Raw genomic sequence first — 17,675 nt, 5'->3', positions numbered from 1 at the left:
TCATATAAAAAGTGGCCCAATTAATAGCTGATGCTCGGTGCAGAGGGGTAGAGGGAGGCTGGACAGTGCAGTGAAAGGTGGGTGCTATGGGCAGCCCTTGCTATGAACTGCCCTGGAAGTCAGGGAAGGCTCCCCGGAGAAGCTTCTGTTATGGAAAAGCTGGAGAGGGTCTCCAAGGCCTCAGGACTTTGGCCCCAGAGACCAGAGCCCAGTCTGGGGGTGAGAAGTCAATCCGTTGCCTGGCAAAATGGATGCCTGCGAGTCCAGATATTAGGCCCTCATCCTTGGACTCTCAGTCAGTGGGGCTTGGGGCTGGGACCAAGGCAGCCAGCCTCGTTCCTGATACAGACGTGGTCTACAGCAGCAGTCTTCAGATGAAGACAAAGGCCCAGAGAGGGCTGGGGGCTGGCCCAAGGTCACACAGCACAGGAGTCATATGACCCTTACAGACCCCTAAGGCCCCCAGATCTCAGCCCCCTGCACACTCTCACTTAAGAGATGAAGGAAGGAAGGTCCGCATCTTGGTGCAAACCCCTTGGCCTCTGCGACAACCCTGAGAAGCCATCTGCAGTCCAGGTGCAGTTCTTAACAGTATTGAATGCCGCTCCTCCTCAACATCCCAGGGTGACTTTCAAGTAAGCCATGTAATTTCTCAAACTGTTTCTTCATCAGGAAATGGGGCCAATGGTTACCACTTTATACACTATGACCACTAGGTTGAGATTTTCCAGCCCTGGGCCTGGCCCAGCAAATCGTAATAAAGTGACGCTAAAATGATTATTAGCTCCATTTCGCAGATTATGGTTCTGAGGCTCTGCTGCTGCTGCTGCTGCGTCGCTTCAGTCGTGTCCGACTCTGGGCGACCCCATAGACGGAAGCCCACCAGGGTCTGCTGTCCCTGGGATTCTCCAGGCAAGAACACTGGAGTGGGTTGCCATTTCCTTCTCCAATGCATGAAAGTGAAAAGTGAAAGTGAAGTCGCTCAGTCGTGTCCGACTCTTTGCGACCCCACGGACTGCAGCCTACCAGGCTCTTCTGTCTGAGGCTCAGAGAGGTCAAATAACCTGCCCAAGGTTACACAGGGTTTAACCCAGGCCCTCTGCTCACTTAGCAGATGCCTCCTGGACACTGATCTGTGTGAAATGCTCTGAAGCACATGGACATGGCCCCTGACCTTCCGAGCCTGCCTGTGGGCTCTGGGGAGGAAGAGAGGTATTGGCGTGAAGAGGCGTCTGCCTGGCCCCTCAGCCTGCTACAGGGAAAGAAATTGAGGTGCAAGCCCTCCTGCCTATAGCCTCAGAGAGCCTGGAAGTCTGGTTTTCTAGGGTGCCTCCCAAATCAGAAAGTATGAGAAGGTTAGAGGACATCCCACCCCGGCAACCAGAGTGAGAAAAAGATCAGCTTTTTACTGCTGGAGGCTTCTTAAATCCATCAGTCAGCTCAGTCGCTCAGTCGTGTCCAACGCTTTGTGACCCCATGGACTGCAGCATGCCCGGTTTCCCGGTCCATCACCAACTCCCGGAGCTTGCTCAAACGCATGTCCATCGAGTCGGTGATGCCGTCCACGCAAAGGTGAAATAAGTCATGCTGCTCTTCTGTCTGTGAATACACACAGGAAACAGTCCTCAACTTTTTGTTAATGAAGAGGAAGGAGAAAGAAGAGCTTGAAGTACGAGAAGAAAGTGAGCTGGGGACTTAACACATCAGGGCGTGCTCTAACGCTTTATGGAGAGCACTGGGTTGGTCAAAAAGTTTGTTCAAGTTTTCCCATAAGATGTTAGCCAGCTCAATAACTTGCCACTCTCACCGCTCCCCCACATTTTACTGATGGGTAAACCAAAGCAGAGAGAGAGAGAGAAAGAAAAAGACTTGCCGAAGGTCTCCCAGCTAGGTACTAGGGGGACCAGGGCTGGAACCCAGGCAGCTGGTCTCCTGTGTCCACATCCTCAACCAGCCCACTCCGCTATCTCTAGTGGGGTGCCTGCGGAACTCCCCACAAGGCCCACCTTTAGGATGGGAGAGAATGTAATTCCCTCTAGAGCAAACCCCCAAGGACAAGGAGCCGATGTAGCTGACTCTACATCCCCAAGGTCTGGCTCTGTGAAGGCTAACTGGTCCCCACGGTCACACCAAGCAAGCCCTGCAGGTGTCTTGGGAGCCAACTAGGGGTCACGTGGGATCCAAGCTGAGCAGCTGTCAGCAGGCCCCCAGGGCTGGGCCCTAAAGAGAGCCCCCCAGGAGGCAGCTGGCCCAGGAGTGGCAATCCCCTTAGGAGTCCCCAGCTCTCCTCTGCCGTGCTCACAGCAAAGCAGGCCTTTCTAGTGGCCAGGAGAGGAGGACACGCAGTCAGCTTGAGGCTCTGGAGTCTGCAGATCCCCAGTCTGAATCCTCACTCTGCATGCTGTGTGATATCTGCAGGCTGTGTGATATCGAGGCAGGCCCTTTACCTCTCTGTGCTTTGGTCTCCTTCTGTGCACGAGGAGAGGAGTCAGGCTCTGGCCGGGAGCACCCTTCTGACTTCATCCTGCTTCTCATCTTAGCCCGCCTGCCTTGCTCACATGGTCCACAGCCTGCTAACATCTGTTCTAGCCCCTAATTGTCTGCAATGCCTGACTGTGCACCTCACTTTGTCGAGGCAATTTTCAATCCAATCCGACCTGCATCGACCGTGCACCTCCAGGGAGCCGGGTCCCACGCTGGGTGCAGAGCGATCCAGACGCCAGCTGGAGTCTGGGTCCTGCCGCCACCGAGCACTGGCGACAGCTGGGTGTGCGGATAAGTGACATCCACTCGGGGAAGTTCTCCCACAGCCCAGAGAAGGGGGGATGGCACCTGGCTGCAGCGGGGGGACTGGATTCAGGCAAGAAACCGGGAGACGATGGTGTTCAGGCTGGTGGAAAGGGGACAGACGTGGGACATTGTTTCTATAATCACAGCAAGAGAAGCAGGAGCGGAACCTTTGCTCCTCTCCCCAAGCCTAATACTTCTAGTCCACCCCAGGCGGGGCGGATGGGGACAAGGTATAATGTGTTTACAGACAATGAGGAGGGACCTGGTCAGGCTGGCGAGAATCTGGGGTCCCTTAGGGAGCCTGGCTGGGGAGGTGGCAGCAACGGTCAAGGGCTCTGAAAGCAGGAGAAAGGGGTGCACTGTGTCCCGGAACAAGAACAGCAATCACGCCGAAGGTTTATCCAGTGCTTTAGTTCAGTGGGTTTCCCTGAGAGCTCAGTTGGTAAAGGATCCGCCTGCAATGCAGGAGACCCCGGTTTGATCCCTGGGTCAGGAAGATCCACTGGAGAAGGCATAGGCTACCCACTCCAGTATTCTTGGGCTTCCCTTGTGGCTCAGCTGGTAAAGAATCCACCCGCAATGTGGGAGACCTGGGTTCGATCCCTGGGTTGGGAAGATCCCTTGGAGAAAGGAAAGGCTACCCACTCCAGTATTCTGGCCTGAAGAATTCCATGGACTGTACAGTCCATGGGGTCACAAAGAGTCGGACACGACTGAGCGACCTTCATTCATCTCACGGATGCTCATTTTTAATTCTCACAGATACAGAGGCTGAGGGGGACAGGAGCTTGCCCAAGTCCGCAATCTGGAGGCATCTGCTCAATTCCTATGCCTTTAAACACCCACCCCCCCACGGCAAGGAGGCAAGGATGACACAGTTGGATGGCATCACCGACTCAATGGACATGAGTTTGAGCAAACTCCAGGAGATACTGAAGGACAGGGAAGCCCGCAGTCCATGGGGTGGCAGAGTCAGACACGACTGAGTGACTGAGCAACCACTCCACGGCGAGCACTGAGCAGGGGGCGCTTGGGGACCTTGGAGCCTTTCAAAGAAGGGAGATTTGATCTGATGGTGACATGGCAAGAACCCATCTGCTGAGTATGTGGTGGGGGCAGAGGGACAGTGCCTGAGCTGGGACTGGGGGTGGGGGTGATGGGGAAGGCCCAGTCCCTCTACACAACCTGCCTTCTGTCCTGACGGGTTAACTGATTCTTCTAACCTGTCTCTCCAGCTCCACTGGTCCTCTCTGCACCAACGGGACCTGGGTCTTCACGTTGCTCTGCTTCCCTCCACGGCAGCTCACACAGTGCCCGACACACATACACACACGCTGTCTTGAGTCCCACCATGGGGACATAGCTATCACAAGTCCTCGAGGAAACGTCTGCTTCGGAGAAGGTGGCGCCCCTCCCGTTGCCAAAGCAGGGGTGTGCTGGTGAGCTTGAACAACGGGCTCTCCAGAAAACAAGGGACCGGCCCAGCTGGGAGTTTCTGCTGATTTCTGCAGAGTCTGTTTCCCACCCCGGCGGGGTCAGGGTCCACCGTGAGGTCACAGGATCAGAAGAGATGAGCTCACTCAGTGAGCCTTGTGGGCTCTTGATTGCTTCCTGTAAGGAAAGCCTCGGACACCAAAGATGAGGTTTAGAAGGAGAGATAGAGACTGGACAAGAACAGCAGAGGGACAGGGAGAAGGAGCCAAAAGGAAGAGAAGGGAGGAGAGAGAAGGGAGGGAGGAGACCCGGGGCGCTGTTGGTTTCCTCTTTGCCCGGCTCTGGTGACCTCTCGGAACCTGCCCGAGACCCCAAGGAGGGAGGGAGCTCAGTCGCTCACTGGTGTCCGGCCCCTTGCAGGCCCCATGGAGTGCAGCCCACCAGGCTCCTCCTGGAATTCTCCAGGCAAGAATACTGGAGTGGGTTGCCATTTCCTTCTCCAGGGGATCTTCCCGACCCAAGGACTGAACCCGCAGTCCCTTCCATCTCCTGCCATCGGTAGGCGGGCAGGCGGATTCTTTCCCACTAGTGCCACCTGTGAAGGCCAAGACTCTGAGAAGGGAGAGGAGGGAGGAGGCCAAAGTTTGAGAGACCCTGGCAGAATCCAAGGAGGCAAGTGGCTGAAAAGCTGAGACTGCAACCAGGTCGCGGGGCTTCCCTCCCACCAGCTTCCTCCAGCTGTCCTAACTGGCTGAGCCAGGGCGGGCTCCAGGCACCCCTGAGAACCACCGAGTCTCTCATCACCAACCGCCACCACCACCACTTCCTCCACCCGGTGTGGGGAATGCTGGAGGTTCTGCTCCAGGGGACACCTCTGAAAAGCAGCCCCTGCTCCCCTGGCCAGAAAGGATGAATTCAGATCAGAAAATAGAGAGTGACAAGACACCCGTCCAGCATTCTTTTCACACTGCTCTTTGCCTTGGAAGGCACACTCGTGAGAAAACCGAGGGTTAAAGGACCCTTTCCTCCTGTTCAAGATGTGCTTGAAGGGCTCTGAAGGGCATAAGGACGAAGGCCCTTTAAGAACTCAGATTCGGGAAGAAGCAAAACACAATACTGCGGGGACTGGGGACTGGTGGAACGAAATGGTTTTTAGTCCCCGCAGACGCACAGCTGACGTGGAGAGCTGACCCAGGGCCACGGGACGGTACGTTGGTGACAGTGGCCCTGGGCAGCTCCATGGTTCCCTTACCAAGTGTCCACACCTGCAACCCTGCTTCCTCCTCTGGACACCTCTGCAGGCTTTCTCAGCCCCGCTCTAGGGATGCACGCACCAAAGCCCTGAAGACAAACTATCTAGACTAAGATCACACAAAGTCATCATAAGAACCATCAGGGATCTCAAATCACCTGCCCATGGGCCAGAACGGGCCACGTGTATCTGGTTGAGCGCTTTGAGATGGGGAGATGTGTATTTACCAGTTTATTACAAGTCCCGCCACGACTGTCATCTTGCTCCTGACCTCTTTACTCATTTCTTTGACCCACCCAGCAACTCTAATATATAGGGCACAGTCTAGTCATGCCAGACAGCTCCATCTCAAAGTGGTAGTAGGAGGGGTCACTGTTGCCCCTTCACTAAGAAATATGCAAAATTTGGGGGAGGGTGGTTTAAAAAAGCGAGGTCAGCATTACGAGTTTATATTTGGGAAACAACAAATCCTATTCTTTTAATACAGCTCAGATGGATTTTAAAAAAATGTTGAGAGAACTGCTTTAGGATATTTTTCAAGAATGAGGAGGGTGTGTATTTTCAGTTGATTAAGGGTCAGATTCCTGAGTCTCAAGTATATCCTACAAGAGAAAGCCAATTTTGTTTTTGAAAGACTCCAACGAATGCTCACTTTAGCCAACGCATCTATTCTTGACTCATTCACCAAGCTGTCTAAAGAAATCATCATCGTATGAATACCCCACCCCCATTTCTGTCAAGAGAAAAAAGTCCCAAGTAGGGAGAAGAAACCACCCATTTGGGGAAATGAGATTTTTATTGAGAAAATGGTCGTTAAGTCCCAGGAACAAAGAAGAAATTCATGAGTAACTTCCGCTCAGGAGGTCAAGGGTATTCAGAAGTTTATTTGTCAAGAGCCAGGATGGAATAGGGCAGTGTTTAAGGGCACTGGCCCTGAGGGTGAGAAAACCTGGTTTTCAGTCTCAGTTCAGAAGCTGCATGACGGCGAAAGCTCTCAAACACAGAGGTGACAATGTCTACTTGGCCACTATGAGGATTACCTGGGAGACTACGAAAAGTGGTTCACACAGAACCTGGTATGTACTAAATACTTGTTACCTGGCAGAAATTATAATAAATCACCTGATTAAGGCTGTTTTTGTTTTTTTTTTTCAAGAGAGCTATGGGAAAAAAGTCCCAGGCTGGATGCCACAGTTATCTTAACCCACAGGCAGTCGATAAAAGGCAATGGTGAAGCCCCTGTCGATGTCGACCACATCAAATTCTCAGAGCAAACTGCTCAGTAAACACGGTCCCCAAGTGGACATGGGTACCTATCCCTGCAATTAGCACATCTGCTCAAACCTCCTTAAATGTCAACTGTCTTCATCCGTCCACGGAATGAATCTCCCAACCTGCTCCAGCCTGCCAGGGATGGAACAGTCAAGAGTCTGGGCGGGGGGCGCAGCTTGGGTTCACTGCTTCACACGCACCCCGCAATTCAGCCTCAGGAGCAGCAGCGAGCAGACGACCCTCCCTCTCCAGGGAAGCCAGGACCAGGTTGCTTCTCTGGGGGTGGACGTGCTCAGACCGGATAGCGGGAACAAACAAAATGGTCGCTTGCCTCTAAGTCATCAGGATCCGAGCTCTCAGCCGTGCTTTTGAAACAGCCAAACACCGGAGGCCGGCACCCTCTCTCTGCTTCCTAAATCGAGTGGGGTTGTCTGCCAGCTCACCTCCCCTCTTTGCCAGCATGCAAATAATGTATTTTGGGGTTCCTTGGGGTGTTAACCCCATGCTCCCCGACCCCCAAGTAGGGAAGGGAACATATTGCCCCAGCTGTTCGGGATGGAGAGATGAAGAGCGTGGGTGAGAGTGTTTATTTTCCACAGGCTCGCTTGGATAGCGGCATAGAACAGACACGACTCCCCCAGCGTGGTGTGTGCGCAGGTTTTCGGGCTTGGTACATTTACAGCGAGGTATACACCAATCATGCCTTCCAAACACAAAGTACTTATGCATGTTTTTAATGATGGAAGCTGTGGGTTTGTCCCGGTGACATTCACTAAGCCTGCAATGAGGATCCCTGTTATTGACTGCTCTTGTACTCGTTTGACCAATTTCACTCCTCCTACCATCTACACCTACTCTCCCTACACTGTATCTTACAAGCTGATATACGGTTGGGAACACACCTGTCTAGCCTCTTCCCTTCGGCTGATGCTCAGCAGTGGGGCCTGATGCTCTGCCTACCCACTCTATTTGGTCTGATAACAATTGTATGAGGTTGACCTGTTCTTATCCCCATTTTGCAGGTGAGGACACAGGCGGTAAAGTGACTTGCGCAGAGTCATGCAGCTAGGAAGTGTGAGGGTGGACTTTGGACTTCCTGTTTCCCATTCCTCTTGGTCTGGAATTATTGCTCCCGGCCCATCAGAAGCTCCGTGTTTGAGAGTCTCAACAGTCTTTAGAGAAATCTAGGTGCTCCGAGGACACCGTGTCCCCAGCTCCACCATGTCCCCAGCTCATCGACCGCCCTCCCCTTGGCTGTACCCCTCCCAGGGCCTCCAGAGCCCAGACTCCCTGCAGCCACCGAGGTTTGAAGCCCAGCTCCATCTCGTGCGCAGGTGTGTGACCTGGTGAAGTCACTTCACCCCTCTGCACCTCACTCTGCACCTCCACAAATGAAGGAAACTACCCCATCCTGCGAGGCTGCAGCAAGGATGCTTCCAGACAAAGCCAGTTTCCCTGCAGCTATCCCCACCCCCACCCCCAGCCTCTTTTCTGGGGAAGCTCAAGCCCTAGACACGGTCCCCTCCACTCACTCCATCGCTCACTCAAGCGGCTTCCGAATCAGCATTCAACACACATCATTCTGCCTGGTGCAACGCCATTATCTCCCGAGGACACAGGCTCCGTTGTCATGGCAACCAGAGTCCTTCCACCAACTCTATTTAATAATTTTTCAACAGTGGTGCTGGGCTTGGGGCAGGGGAAGGGGCACTGGGTTAGGGGTTAGGAGCTCTGGGTCCTAGCACTTGTGGGCCTCGGACCCTGCCTCTTTAGGCCTCAGTTTACCCACCTATAAGAGAGGTATTTGAAATGGGTGGCTTTTGTGACTTTCCCTGGCCTAGAAAAAGCTAAGAAACTGATTTCAAGGTCCAAGAAGCAGGAGGCAGGGAACCAGAGCTACTGGGGAGGACTGAAGCCTCGAGTGACACTTTCAATCCACAGGGAGAACCGGAAGCGGCCTTTGGTGATCAGACTCTCCTGCTGCCTCTGCAATGTCACTTTTCAGACATTTCTGCAATCTCTGTGACCTGCCGCAGTCAGGGGTAGGGTTCACTCAGAGACAGGTTTGCCTGCAGTCATCACAGCCCTCACCGTGTCTGATGTGTTGCTGTTTAGCCTCTAAGTCATGTCCGACTCTCTTGGGACTCCATGGACTGTAGCCCACCAGGCTCCTCTGTCCATGGGGTCTTCCAGGCAAGAATACTGGAGAGGGTTGCCATGCCCTCCTTCAGGGGACTTTCCCAAGGCAGGGATCGAACCCGCGTCTCCTGAATTGGCAGGTGGGTCCTTTACCACAGAGCCACGTGGGAAGCCCCAAACCCAATTTGCAGATGTACAAACTGAGGCAAAGGAGCCCATGAGCACCAGCAAGTGAGAGGCCCAGCTCCCGGAAAGGCTAGGCTGGTGGTGCCCAGGAAGCGAGCCAGTTCCCCTGCCTTGCCCTTCTACCCCATTCAGCCCACGACGGGCCAGCTCCGGCCCCCGCCTGTGCAGCCTCTGGCTCCCACTCAAGCAGTCACAGAAACAATCATGAGCGAGAACTAAGTACTTGCTCTGCGTTCCCGACTGCGTGGGGCACCACAGACCCCAGAAGACACGGCGTTTCTGCTCCTGGCTTATCTCCATTACCCACAGTAGGGCCTGGCACACAGTAGGTGCTCAAAGTTTTATTTGGTCCCGTTGTTGGTCCACATCGGCCTCTGACCAGCCCCGTCCCCAAAGGCCTCTAAGAAATTCTCCCAGAGCAGCCACCGACGTCTCAGCTCCAAGGAGCCGCTGTGGACCCCATGCCGGGGAGAGGGGCCCGTGCGAATGGAGCTTTGTGACTCCCGGCTGGCTCCAGGGCTGGGGAGGGGGCGGCTCTGCCTTGGCACAGGCTGATGGCACTGCTTTCAGGCACAGCCGCTGCCAGCCCAGTGGTGCTATTTAACTCCTCTGGGGCTGGCGTTTTCATTTAATACCCGCGGCATAATTAACCGTGCTACATCTGCTCTGTCATTAGTGGCATTCTCTGCCATTTGGAGAAAGGGCCCTTATATTCCCAGTCATTAGTCTCGGGGAGGCTGTCATGGGGGAAATGGAGGAGGAAGTGGGGCATGCAGCCTGTCTTTCCCCGCTCGGAGGGCTGGCACTGATCGATGCGTCCAGTCCAAAAGCCAAGGGCTTTATGGACAGAGAAAGGGGAAGGATCAGACTGGGGAAGGACCCAGCCCACCATTCCCCAGGCTCCCAGGCAGCCCACATGGGAGGTAGCGCTCCTCTCCACTTCCTGGGGTCTACAAGCCCAGGCCTCGGGTCTCCGCCAGCAGGACGGAGCAACCTGGGAAACCAGGAGAGCACCATGGGCTCGGTCACCTACTGAGGATCCCAGAACACGGTTTATAAAATACTGGGCTTGGTGTCTGTGTCAAAAGTCAGAGCTCAAAACTAGGGCTCCTACGCGTCTGATGACTTGGTGACACGGTGCTGAACCAACCTGTTAAAAGAGTGTACGTACAATACAGCGAGTGCATTCAGATTCCTTCAATAAGACTACTTCCCCATCCCCAAGCCCACTTACAAAAACCATAGGTGGGTCCCTGACCACAAGCTCTGGAGACGGCCAACAGGAATGTTAAGAGGCTCGAGGCTCAGGTGGCCCAAGGGCTGGACGCAGGATGGAGCGCACACAGCCCGTGGGAAGTGGCTGCCTCTGGCTGTGGTCACTTTTGGGTTGGCTTCCCCACGACGATCCCACCTGGGTGCTTCCCAGAGGCAGCAGGTGGCATGGGAAGGCACAGGGGACTGGCAGCGAGACTTGGGCTTGAACTCTGCAGTATAACTCGGGCAGAGCAACTCTACCTCCATTGGCCTTGGGGTCATCCTCCAGCTGATGGGGACGGCACCGCTAGTCCCCTGGCACTGTTCTCCCACCTCAGGCAGGCTGGCACTGTTCTCACCACCTCGGGCAGCCCACAATCGATGCCCGGGAAGTGCTCCAGCCTCGCTGGTCAGGGTCGGGCTGGCCACGCGGCCAGGGGATGTGTCAACCCCCCAAATTTCCCCGGCCTCCCCCAGACCTCATCCTATTCCACAACCTTCAGCATAGGTAGCAGTCCGAGGGCAGAAGAGAAGTGGGTAGTGTCCAGGGAAAGTGGTTTCCAGCCCCTACCCACCCCTTCCCTCCCCTCTCGGTCGGGCATAACTCTGAGCCACACGGCAGGTCCCAAACCACCTCGAGGCTCACGTGCAAACACCTGCCCACAACTTTCCCGGTCACCAGGGCCCTTAGATCCTTCTGGATGATCTCACGGGGCCCCTGGAGCTCAAATCTGTGCAGATGAGCACTAGTGTGCTTGTGCACCTGAGAGCAAGCAGCCTTCTTGTCCCCAGGCACTGCCACTGCTCAGGCCAAACGAGCACACTTCAGACCCCAACCTGAATACAACGGAGGGCATGTCAGCGGCGGGCCAGAGCTCAGGGCAGGCGAGAACAGGACCTGGGGTCCTTTCCTCCAAAACCTCACACCGTGCCTTTCCACGCTGTCTGGCAGGCTCAACCCCATGCTGTGACCTGCCTCCCACAGAGGTTCCTTCCAAGGGGCTCCCTGATGAACTGGGATTCGGGCTTAGGAAAAGTGACTCCCCTCAACTGGGAAATCAGAGCTCCGGCTGAGGGTGTGCAGGGCTTGCTAAGCCCCGGTTTCCCCATCCAAAAAGTGGAGACAGATAATAGTGGAAACAATAATATTACTTTCACCTGGAGCTCCCAGCTAATGCAAACTTCAACAGAAAGCACTTCATGCACGTCTGTGTAAGCATTAAGTGTGTGCATATTTCAATGTGTGCAAAGAGGCTGCATTTGAGTCAAGGTCATTCTGATAAGGGCTTTCTGACAAAAGTCACTTAACAGAAAATGCCTCTTTTTGTTGGACAGAGGACTCTTCTCTGTTAGGGACCATATTTTCTTCCCCTTGCTCTTCAGACAGGAGCAAAAGAAAGAACAACTACAAGAGCTTTTTTTTCCTTCTTTGTACACTGTGAAGTGTTGTTCTGATGACTGAGAGAATTGCTATCAGGACTAAGTTCCAGAAGACAGCAATACTGACACCAAATGTCATTGCTCACCCTCCTTGTGGTCACTGCCTTCTCCCTGCACAGAACCTGCTCACCAAACAACAAGGCCATGAAAGCAACCTGCTGTCAGTGTCTTTCGGGGCATCTCTGACCTTGAATGTCCCTCTGGCCAGAACGCAGTTGTCTCCAGAGCTGGCAGGCAACACCGATCTTGCAGACAGTGTGCAGCTGACAGGTGGGCAGAGCTGCAGGTCACTGTCCGAAGCAGCCACTAACTCATGCACCCTCCATCCCGGCCTGCCTGCCATGATGCCATCCGGCCCCGGAAGCTGGGGACCCCCTTCTGCAGCTAGGAGGGTCCCTGGCATCCTAATATGGCCCGTTCCACCTAGCTGCACAACCCCCTGCCTGCACAGGGCTCCAGCCAATTGCTCCCCAAGACCTGGCCTCCTTGTAATTTCCAATTTGTGAGAAATGTAAAAATAGTAGGCCATTCGCTGCAGGCAGCTCGCATCAAATCGCATGTCACTTTGGTGTCATGTCAGATCACAGTAAACAGAGCTGATGGCTTCCTTGGCTGCTCCCAGTGACTTCCAGAGCAGCAAGAGGGTGGTGACAAGTTGGGGTGGGGAGGGCACCTGAGAGTGAGAGCAATGTGGCTGGGTGCACGATATCAACACCAGTTTTAAGCGAATCTAAAGCACAGGTCACAAATACACTGTATAGGGGGCACCTGGGCACAAACCCCAGTTCTGCCACTTAGCAGCCAAGGGACCTTGGGTACAAATTCATCTCTCTGTACCTCAACCTCCCCAGCTAGCAAATAGCAGCTATCACACTACCGGCCTCCTGAGCTGGGGCAGAGCTCAATTGATGGGATGAAGTGCAATGTGCTTCCTAACAGGCAGCTCCTTAAACAGGGTGTCGCGGCCCTTGCCATGCCATCAGGGCCAGGGCCTTCTCCGTGGCAGGGGCCTCAGCACCATGTGGCTGCACCTGGGCTCCCGGGCCAGCTCCTAGCTCAGCCATCTTGCAGCTGGTGCCTTCACCTCTCTCCATTTCAGTTTCCTCATTGGTCCGGGGACAATTCCACTATGGAGCTCATGGGGTTTTGTGGAAATGAGACACAGTTCTATCAGGAAGGCGCACAGCACAGCCCCCTGGCATATCACCAGCTAGCACTAACTCTTAGCTGTGACTGTTTATTGATGAGATTATCACTGGAACAGCATTTCGTGGAGTTTCTTTTTTTTCCCCCTTTATGACTGAATCCAAGTCTGCGCTGAAATATCACAGCTTGCGTTCACACCTACGGTCTGTGCCAGGCAACCCTGTCTCCGCTATTAGCCGGCTCCCCACTCACTCCATCTCTACCTCTGCTCCGGAGGCCCTCAGGTGAGCTCGGAGTAAAGATGCTGGATGTTCGTAGGGCTCACAGAGGCACATTTCCTGGGAAGCCCTATCTTGGGGTCCACATCGGGACTGCCAGCATTTCCGCCTCTCAAGTGCCATGCTCTTTCCCACCACCTTTCAGAGAATGGGTGGCACAAAGTGCACCCACCGCCCCAGCCCTGGTTCTGGGTTCACTTGGGGAGCTGGCACCAGGGAATGCCACAGAGCAGTGGCTGAGCGGCTGATGATGTTCTTGCTGGGGGCAGGGGGGGTGTTGCTCTTTGCAGCTGTTGTCAACTCAAGCTTGCTTTTATCATGGCAGGTGTGCTCTGCCCACCGTTTGGGCAGCTTGGCCTGGCTGAATGGAAGGGGCAGTCCTGACACAGGCAAAGGGCAGCAGACACTTCTCTGTCTCCACCTGGGGCTCAGGTGATTAAGACCCTCTGGCTGGGTTTGGTGTTGGAGCCCTGGCTGGGGGAGAGGGCTTAGGTGATCAAAGGGAAGAACTGCTAGGCCCGCCTCAGGCAAGGTGACACGGAGGGGTTTGGGTACCATCCCCCTGCTCTCAAGACAAAGCAGGTGGACTTTGGGATGCTGGGGGGCTGGAGGCAGCCGGCAAGGATTAATCAACTGGGGTTGATGCTTGGCTTGTGATCCACACACCGCAAGGAACAAAAAGACATTTCTAAATTCCGAGTGACTTGGGACATCTCTATCTCAGCTACTGAGCTCAGAGCCAAGTGCGGGAACAGCATCTTGATGTGAAGGCAAGAAGCCGCCTGCCGCTGTGCTTTACTGAAAGCTGCTCTCAGCATATGCTGGGAAGGCAGGGGAGCAGCCACTGCTTGGATGGTGGCCCGGAGGGGCCTCACTGTCAGTCATCCTGACCATCGCCCCACCACCTCACTTTGCGGAGGTAAAAGCAAGGCCCAGAGACCTATCAACGGAACAAAGCATTGGCCTGGAGGTCAAAAGAGTGGGGTTCAAACCTCTACCCCGCCTCCTCCTGGCTGTGTGACCTTGGGCAAGTCACGTTCCCTTTCTGTCCCGCAGGTTCCTCACCTCTGAACTGGGGGGTTAGAACTGTACCTGCTGCACAAGGTCACCGTAGGAATTATAAGCTGGGGACACGGCAGCTTTCAACACTCCGTCCCCACCTCCCCATACGGACGAGAACTTGCCCAAGGTCACCTGCGGAAAGCGGCCACAGCCCTGCTCAAAGCCCATTCATCCAGGGTTCTTTCCTGGCTATGGCCTCAGAGGCTGTATTTCATAGCCTTCCTGCTCAATAACGCAGGGAGGCCCTTGTTCGCACTGTCCTCACCTTCCACCCGTGCTGGCTTTATTCTAAGATCCGTACTGAGTGCCTGTGGGGTCTTGGGTGACCAGGAAACACACTCACAGCATTTGGAGCTCTGGGTTGCCATGCACGTGAGAACCAGGGGCAGTCGGAGCGACTGTGCTTCTTTCAGCTTTGAGGAACCTGCTCCTTCCTTGTCTTTACCCTCCACGTTTCCTCCTCCTTGGCCTCTAGACAACCCCCTCCCAGCCCCATCCTGAGATCCTGGGGGACCTGGCTCTCACCGAGCCTCCAGCCCGGGACTGAACAGGCAGAGTATCAGCAGAGACGGTTCCCGCTTCTCCCCTACAGCAGCCGCCTCTCTCCTGTAATTTTCAAGGATCGCCCCACGCTACAGATGCCCTGCCAGACAAGCTGGGTTTCCTCCCGCTGCTGGGGACTCACGGTTCGCCCTCTAAGGACGGGCCATTGAGCCAGCGCTTGGCTGGATAGAGAGCAGTTTCTTTGTTTGCAGCCTGCCTAACAGTTTCTTCCTGAGGCGCAAGGGAGGCTCGGCCATTTTGCCCCATCACCCTGCGAAAAGGTCCCTCTCACTTGTCCAGCGACCTGCACCCTCCTTTGTCTATGGGGTGGGGAGTCTGGGGCTGCTCTGCCAGGACGAGGGCAGGGGCTGGGTCGACCCTTCACAGAGACCGCCAAGAGGCAGAGGACACACGCCTGCAGTTCCCACTGACATCCTTTGTTCTGGAATTTCGGAGTTGGGGTACTGCATTTCACGCTGTCTTATGAATGCATTTCCTCCAAAGTTGCCAACCAGAGAATCTAGGCCACATCCAACACCCAACACCCTCCTCTCTCACCGAACACCCACCATGCCCATCACAGATCAGGGTTGACCCCAGAGTCCACTCACTTAGCCTGACAGAGTCTCTGATTTAGGGGTGTCACCAAAGCTCAGGAGCCATTTTATTCAGTGCCCCCCTCCCCAGTTCTTCATGAAGACGAGGCTGAGCTTCCTGGAACAGGACAGAGAGCTCAAGTTCCACATCAGGCAGACACTGGGAATTTTAACTGGGCTTTTAAAACCCCAATTTTCTCCCCGGGATTCACGTCTGTTTGGAGAGATCAGCTCAAAGCCTCAGTGTGAGGCTGCCGGGTCTGGGTTCCTTATCCGAAAAGCAGGCTAAGCTAGAACACAGCATCTGTGGATGCCAGCCATGGGGACATGTGGGTACAAGAGGATCCCCCATGGAGACCGGCTGGTCATTTTCCGGGGGGGGGGGCAGGATCGCCTCTTTTTCCAGTGTCCAGAAAATAAATGTCAGGATGTAAGGCAAGAAGACAGACACAGTCTTCAAACCTTCTTGGGACCCCCCCCTCCCCAATCCTACATTGCTCGGAGAGCGCGGCGCAGACTTCTGTGCGCTCAGCTCAAGCCCAAGCTGCGGTGTGCTTTCTAGCCAACGTTTCTTGAGAGCTTAAGCTGCCACCAGAAAGGAGGTGTCCCATTCCCCAGCCGCCTGGTCCCCGGAGCCCGCAGGGAACAGAAGAGAGGCACAGCTCAACCTCGGCGCAGCTGACCCCAGACGGAGAAGTGGCGCACGGCTTGCCAAACGCTATCATTCTTTCCCGGGTCCCCTGCCGTCCCCTGGGGGTGAACAGGGCGCTTCGACGGCTCCAGCAGAATTTAGCGCCAGCTGGGGGCGGGGGACAAGGGGCCCGCGACCCCTTGGAAAAAAGCCGGAGATTTTGGCGACCCTCGTGCGTGCTCCCCCGGCCCCCTCGCGCGTCCCAGAGGGATGGCCCGGGTGCGGGTCGACTGTCGGGAACGGCGCCTAGGGCTCCTTCCTGTGGGCCCGAGGCCGGGCGAGGCGCGGGGGGTCTGGAAACTCGGAGAGCCCGACCCCATCCCGTCTGGCCTCGCTGTCCGTCCCGGACTCAGCGCCCCGACGCCGGCCGCCCCTCTCCTACCTGCGGCCGGGGCTGCGCTGCCCGCGGCGGGCGCTGCGCGGGCAGCTCGGCCGCTCCGGTGCGCTCCGGGCGCGGGGCCGTTCCCGGCTCGGGCCGCGCTGCGCTCCCCGGCTCCTCCGTTCCTCCGCTCCGCGCTTCTCGCCCGCAACCTCGCCGCGCGCTCGGTCTTCCGAGGGCGGGCGCAGGGACGCGGGGAGGAGAGGGGCGGGGAGCGCGGCGGGCGGGGCCGGGGCGCGGGAGCCCGCCCAGCCCGGGGAGGGGCGCCGCCTGGCCGCCCCGCCCCCCGGCCCCTTCGTCCCGCCCCCTTCCTTCCCCTCCTGGCCTCCCCTCTCCCGTTTCCCGCTTCCCGTTCCTCTCTCCCCACCTCCCTGTCTCCCCCGCGTCCTCTCCTTTTCTTCTCTCTTCTCTGCCCCGCCCCATCCGCCTCGCCCGCTCCCCTCTCCCCGCGCCCCGCCTCACGCTCGTTCTTCCTTCGCCTTCCGTCTGGTGGCCTCTTCCCCGGCTCGGCCCGGCTGTCTGGGTCTCTGTGTCCCAGTCCTTTGCCATAATGACTTCCCTCGGGGCTCTTCTCCTTCCAGCCCTGCCGATCTGCTTCTTTTGGTCTGTTTCGGTCTCTCTTCTCTGTCACCTTCTCTCTCCGTAGGTCGCCAGGCCCCCTTAGGGGTTGGGATGGAGGGTGCGCCCCTGCCCTCTCTCTGCTCTCCTCCCAGGGGCAGCCCCCGCCCGCCCCCATGCCTGCTAACAGCGGGAAGTTTTTGAGCTGGAGCGCCCAGGCTCAGGGTCCCAGGCTGGATGCGTGCACGTGGCCCGGAGGTGCGGCTTGGGGAGGACTCCCAGTCTGCTGCCGGGAGGGAGGGTGGGATGGTGGTGGTGGAGACACAGCTGGCTCAGTGTGTGGATGGACAGATGGATGCACAGATGATTAAGAAGGAAAACACAGCCTGGAGCAACACCCGGGAATGGGAGCTGAGCGTGCCCCACCCCTACCCCCAGAAACCCACCTCCTTCCAGTTCTTGGAGCTTGAGAGGCCCTCCCCAGAGACACCTCCTTCCCAGTCAACGCTCACCCGGTGCCTGAGGCCTCCCTCCCTTCCACTTGACCCCTGACCCCTTTCACAAAGACTCCTGGTAATGGGGCCAGGACCGCCCTTCCCTCCAGGTTCCCCAAGGACTCACAGAAAGGATCTCCTCCCTCTAGCCTACTCTTTGC

General features: G+C 56.1%; 1 protein-coding gene across 2 annotated transcripts in view; it reads right to left on the bottom strand.

Annotated features, from left to right (window-relative positions):
* Nucleotides 1–16,643, bottom strand: part of SLC6A1 (solute carrier family 6 member 1) — a 39,091-nt gene extending 22,448 nt beyond the window's left edge. For both annotated transcript variants that reach the window (XM_081526088.1, XM_081526089.1), the window contains exon 1: nucleotides 16,466–16,643. The gene's annotated coding sequence lies outside the window, so the exon portion shown is untranslated. The remainder of the gene's footprint in view (nucleotides 1–16,465) is intronic.
* Between the last annotated feature and the right edge of the window lie 1,032 nt (nucleotides 16,644–17,675).

The sequence above is a fragment of the Giraffa tippelskirchi genome, chromosome 9 (assembly GCF_054371585.1).
Source record: "Giraffa tippelskirchi isolate mGirTip1 chromosome 9, T2T-mGirTip1v1.2.pri, whole genome shotgun sequence".
Taxonomy (NCBI): Eukaryota; Metazoa; Chordata; class Mammalia; order Artiodactyla; family Giraffidae; genus Giraffa; species Giraffa tippelskirchi.
This window is presented reverse-complemented; position numbering and strand designations above follow the sequence as displayed.